The sequence below is a fragment of the Zootoca vivipara genome, chromosome 13 (genome assembly GCF_965207765.1).
Source record: "Zootoca vivipara chromosome 13, rZooViv2.hap1.1, whole genome shotgun sequence".
Lineage (NCBI taxonomy): Eukaryota > Metazoa > Chordata > Lepidosauria > Squamata > Lacertidae > Zootoca > Zootoca vivipara.
Window position 1 is genome coordinate 6,964,536 of NC_142596.1, and position 6,154 is coordinate 6,970,689.

A 6,154-nucleotide genomic window follows, 5' to 3' on the forward strand; every position below is an offset into this window, starting at 1 on the left:
CCCGGCTGGCGGAGGAGTATGGCGAGGAGCCCGCCGAGGTGGGGCGGCTGCTGCTACGGCTGTTACTGCCGCCGCTGGACGGGGCTGCTGCTGCTCCAGAGTCCCCGCCGCTGCCGCCGCTGCCTTTTCCATTGAGCGCGCGGGGAGAGCGCGAGGAGGCGGCCTCGGCCATGAAGCGCTGCCTCGCTCAGGGAGCGAGCGCGAGGAGATGACGAAGAAACACCCTTCGCGCCCTCGCGCCCTCCAGACTGACCCGGCCGGCTTCCTTTCCGGCGGGTCAGCGCTGCCTATTGGTGGCCGCAAATCGCCCTTCTCGTTGCCTCACAGCAGCCACCGTCTCGTGGCACAGTAGTGTGCCGCGGAACAGTGGTTGAGAAACGCTGCTCTAAGTGGTGCCTCCCCTTGCCTTGAAGCTGGTTTCAAATGACCCCCAAATCTGTAGGGGGCTACCAGTTGTTTTTGTGGGCATCACCACCTCTCCGGTTTCCCCAAGGTGGCAAGCCTGGGCAGACTTCCCTGTCAGCCCCTGTGAGCTCACTGGGACTGACTGCCTAGTAGGTAGACGGAAGCAATTTAGCCAGAGGAAGGGCAGGGGAAGACACAGACCCTACTGTACAGGGGTCAGCAGACTTTTTCAGCAGGGGGCCGGTCCACTGTCTCTCAGACCTTGTGGGGGGCCGGACTATATTTTGGGGGAAAATATGAAACAATTCCTATGCCCCACAAATAACCCAGAGATGCATTTTCAATAAAAGGACACATTCTACTCATGTAAAAACATGCTGATTCCCAGATTGTCCGCGGGCCGGATTTAGAAGGTGAATGGGCCGCATCCGGCCCCCGGGCCTTAGTTTGGAGGCACTGCCCTACAGAGACAGCTGTACTGGCAGAATGCAGGTGTGAAGGCCCAAGGGGGAGGTGGTGGGGCACTGTGCCATTTGCTTTAATGGACCGACCTCCACTGGTCATGCTTTTCATATTTAATCATTTTAATTTTCTTGATTGCTGTGTCTTTTAAAACATATGCTGCCTTGGGACTTTGGGGAAGAGGTGGCATGGAAATGTTTTGAACAAACCAACCAACACACTTTCAATTTCAAAGCATCCCAGAGTGCTAATCTCCAAAGGGTGAGCCGTGTTGGTTTACTGCAGCACAAAAGGTGATGAGGCTTGTGACTGGCTTCAGCCCGTGGAAGTTTATTATGCCTTAAAGTTGTTAAGTTTTTTAATTGTCACGGGATTCTTGGCTCTTTTGAGACCATCAACCAAGTTCCTCATGCATCTCCTTTAGCAAAATCTACACTCTTTTCAGGGCATGTTCCAACAAAAGTTGAACACATTTAAAACTGCAGTCCTATCCCTTGGAACTCAGAAGGATTTGTTTTGGAGTAGAGATGTATCAGGCTGCATTGATTGCAAAAGGCAAAGTGAAGCATATGCCTGCTTACCTCTCTCCTGTTGGGAGTCCATGTGGCACAAAAACAATGCCCTCTCCAGTGGGACCCACTTTTGATGCCTTCTTGCTAGGACATTAATGGTTGCAACCTCCATCAGATAGGTGCTGGCTTTGTTAAAATAGAAGCCTAGGGTGTGCTTAAAAGGAAAAATGGAAGAGCAAAATCTCACACTGGGGTAGGGAACCTTAAGATATTGTTAAGCTACGATTCCCATCATCCTCTGCCCCTGACCTTTCTATCTGGGGCTGATGGCAGGTAGAGTGCACTGGGTTCCCCACTCCTGATCTTATGAAAGACTAGGCCTAGGATCTTCCTTGCGTCAGGAGAAGAATTGGATTAAAGCAAAAATAGCTTTGCACCCTCAGCTAAACTCTGCTTCTTTGGAAGTGACTCCCATTGATTCCAATAACGCTTCCTTCTAGATAATTGTGTCTAGGTCTACAGCCTTAATTGGGCAGAAAGATGTCAGTTCCAGCCAAGAAAAGTAAGAGCTTGTTGGCTCCTAGCAACTTATTACGAGTACCAAAACCTGATGGATCACAATAGATTGATGCTGCAGACCTGCTTTATAAATTCATTGAGCAGCCATGATTCAGAGCCCTTTTTATCTGTGATGTGCCGTGCAGCTGCATCCTTTGAAATCAAGTATCCACCATCGGGGATTTAAAGCACAGCAAAATGTGTGCAAGAGACAAATTTCTCTTGGTTTTCGCCTCTTGGTCTGCACATTTGTTTTTTAAAAAACAAAACCCTTCAGGATACTGCATGAAGCCCAGTCCATCATGGCTGTGCAGAGAATTAATGTTAAGAGTCTGGCCTTTTAGACAACAACAAGCACCTTCAGCTCTTGCATTTGAGGTTCAAGTCTTGCAACATGCTGTTCCACACATTACACAGAGAAATCCACTGCTTTGCTGCCATGTTCAAAAGGAATCTGAGTCCAGTAAATGTATGAGATACCCGTTTGTTTCAATCCCAGGTCACATTGGGCATCTGCTTTTCCACTGTGACAAAAGATAGTTTGGCCGTTGCGCAACATCTTGCCTGATGTTCTGGAGAAGTCAAAAGCCTGCTTCACTTTTGTGACATATTGATTGATCCAAATAAAGACACGATCCACGGGTGGATCTTGGAGTTTGTTTATGGGACTGGCTTTGATTGCCCCCTCCTCATGTTGCTGGGTAGCATTTAAATAACCCACATACTGTATTTGATCTAATATGAACTGTATAATCTGTCTCATAGAGACTTTTCTTTCCCCACAAAAAAGAACAAATAGGCCTGTCTGCAGACACACATCATTAAGGGGATAGAGGTAGAAAGGAGAGGCAGGAAAATTGCTGGGGGGTGGGGAGTCTCTGCGCTCCCAGTCCCAGGGAAGTAAGGGCCTGCTGGTGGTGCTACCTTCGTGCTCAGTTTATGGGTGGGGAAGTAGGGGCTCTTTAATTAAACCCACAAGCCCTATCCAACTTAGCTTCTCCCAGTTTTAGCCTGCCAATATTTAGGTGTCCTGTCCCATCTTCTGCAGTGTTGCTCTTTCAATAAAGGTAAAGGGACCCCTGACCATTAGGTCCAGTCGTGACCGACTCTGGGGTTGCGCGCTCATCTCGCATTATTGGCCGAGGGAGCCGGCGTATAGCTTCCAGGTCATGTGGCCAGCATGACAAAGCCGCTTCTGGCGAACCAGAGCAGCACATGGAAACACCGTTTACCTTCCCGCTGTAGCGGTTCCTATTTATCTACTTGCATTTTGACGTGCTTTCGAACTGCTAGGTTGGCAGGAGCAGGGACCAAGCAACGGGAGCTCACCCCGTCACAGGGATTCGAACCGCCGACCTTCTGATCAGCAAGCCCTAGGCTCAGTGGTTTAACCACAGCGCCAATAGGCAGGTCTTATAAGGGTGTCTCTTAGATCCCTCTCTGGTCCCTCCATGCTGACCTTTGAGTCCACAGCTCTGGTAAAAGCCATTCTCCCTCCCCCTCTCCCTTCCTTGCACATCAATTTCCCAGGTGGTTGCTGGTTGCTGTCACAGGACTGGTTGCCATGAGACCCAAAGGGGTGGGTGTTTGGGACAGGGCTGGGCTGCTGCTGCTGCATTAATTTCTGTCACTTGGGCCTCTCTTGCTGCTTCCTGCTCAAGGTGGTTGCCTCATGGGAGGCCTCCCCTGCCTGATGCAAGCTTGCTTGAGATGAGCAGGAGGGCCCAGAGGTTGCCTAGCTCCCATTTCCTTGCACTGTATTGTGCCCAGGTTGTCAACTTGGCTTGTCTCTGTGGTTGAAGTGGCAACAAGATGTGTGTCTTCTGCTGCCCAACAGATGTTTGGACTTAGGCCTCCCCATCAGCCTCTGTCAGCGTGGCCAAAACATCTAGAGGGCACATCTAGAGAACGTCGTATATTAAAAACCTTCCTAGAAGCCAGCCAAATGAAAGGCACAAATACAGGATGGGAGACACCTGGCTTGAGAGCAGTACATGTGAAAAGGATCTAGGAGTCTTGGTAGACCACAAACTTGACATGAGTCAGCAGTGTGATGCAGCAGCTAAAAAAGCCAATGCATTTCTGGGCTGCATCAATAGGAGTATAGCATCTAGATCAAGGGAAGTAATAGTACCACTGTATTCTGCTCTGGTCAGACCTCACCTGGAGTACTGTGTCCAGTTCTGGGCACCACAGTTCAAGAAGGATACTGACAAGCTGGAACGTGTCCAGAAGAGGGCAACCAAAATGGTCAAAGGCCTGGAAACGATGCCTTATGAGGAACGGCTTAGGGAGCCGGGTATGTTTAGCCTGGAGAAGAGAAGGTTAAGGGGTGATATGATAGCCATGTTCAAATATATAAAAGGATGTCATATAGAGGAGGGAGAAAGGTTGTTTTCTGCTGCTTCAGAGAAGCGGACACGGAGCAATGGATTCAAACTACAAGAAAGAAGATTCCACCTAAACATTAGGAAGAACTTCCTGACAGTAAGAGCTGTTCGGCAGTGGAATTTGCTACCAAGGAGTGTGGTGGAGTCTCCTTCTTTGGAGGTCTTTAAGCAGAGGCTTGACAGGCATATGTCAAGAATGCTTTGATGGTGTTTCCTGCTTGGCAGGGGGTTGGACTGGATAGCCCTTGTGGTCTCTTCCAATTATATTATTCTAAGACTTAATAACATTTCACCCTTTGAAGGTTGCCCTGGTCTATAGAGGTCTGCCGGGGGTGGTGGTGATCCATCTGCAGTCAAATTCTAGGTCCCAGGCCTTCACCAACCTGGTATCCTCCTGTCCTTAGGCTATCGGAGCTGATGGGAGTTGTAGTGCAAAACACCCAGAGGGCATGAGGTTTGCAAAGGCTGAAGGATTTGTGTGCATACTTGAAAAATGCAAATACTATAATTGGATTGTTTAATGATTTCCTTCCTGGGGCTATTTTGTTTTCTTGCTCTCTCTTTAAAGGGAAATGTACTTTCTTTGCTTATGACTGACTCATCATGGGCAGATGAAACTCTAATCAACCTTCACATTCCTCTTGGGTGTTAAAAGGCAGGTGTGGCTCACTTCTTCTCTACCAGTGGAGAACCACCCCCTTTCACTAATGCTTGGAAGAAAAATTCAAACCTTAACAGTCACAGCCGCCTTCTATAAATGGTTAGCATTTCACATTACATTACTGCACCCTTCTGTACACATCACTGAGGCCTAAAAAAGCATAGTTAAAAGGTGTTAAGGGAAGGCTGGACCTTGTGCATGCACACACAAGTTGTTTTCTCTCCCATGTTATCCTTCTCTGCTTCCAAGCTGTCCCAAAAACCATGGAGGGTGGAAGTGGGATGAGGGAACACTTGTGGTCCTTCAGATATAGTTGGTCTCCAGCCCTCATCATCAACATCATCAGGGGCATAGCGAGGCGCCGCAACACCTGGGGCGGCAAATTGCCATGTGTTGTTACGTGGTGGGGTATCGCCGCCCCCCCGTGCCTCCAAAGCTGCGCGCCTCGCTCCAGCTGCAAACTCCAGGTAAAAAGCCCACTCAGCGCTTTTTACCTGGAGTTTGTAGCTGGAGCGAGGCACACAGCTTTGGAGGCACTGGTCGTGGGGTGGGGGTGCGGCTCCATGTGACACCCCCTCCAGGGCAGTGCCCGGGGCGTACGGCCCCGCTTGCTCCGCCCCTGATCATCATCCCTGACCACTGGGCATGGCAGCTCCTGGAGCTGATGGAATCTGGTGTCCAGTAACCCCTGGAAAGCCCCAGAGGTTCTCCATCCCCATACTCTTCCCTACACTGGACCTCCTGCATGGTGGCGAATTAAGAGGTTTTTCATCCTTGCTGGAACAGCCTGTGGGATGGGCTTTATTGGGCAGGAGAGGATATATTAATTGCAAGTGCAGCTGCGTTGCATGCTGAAGGTCCCAAATTGGAAGCATCTCCTGTTGGTTGCTTGGTTTGTTTCTAAAAGCAGCATTGCAGGGAAAAGCCTCTCTGTGGTCGGAGACCCTGACGGACTGCGCCATGGCAGGCTGGATGGGGGGCCTGTGGTCAGATGCAGCAGGGACGACCCTCTGGTCTGCCTCGGTGGAGAGCATCCTCCCTAGGTTTGCTCTGTTCCCCCCTTTTCCAGTGGACCAGCTGCAGGAGCAACTCAGGCCCGCCCCCTCCAGCCTGTGCTGCTGACAGACCTCTAAGCCCCAGGGCTGGCCACGGCTGTTGTGGCACAT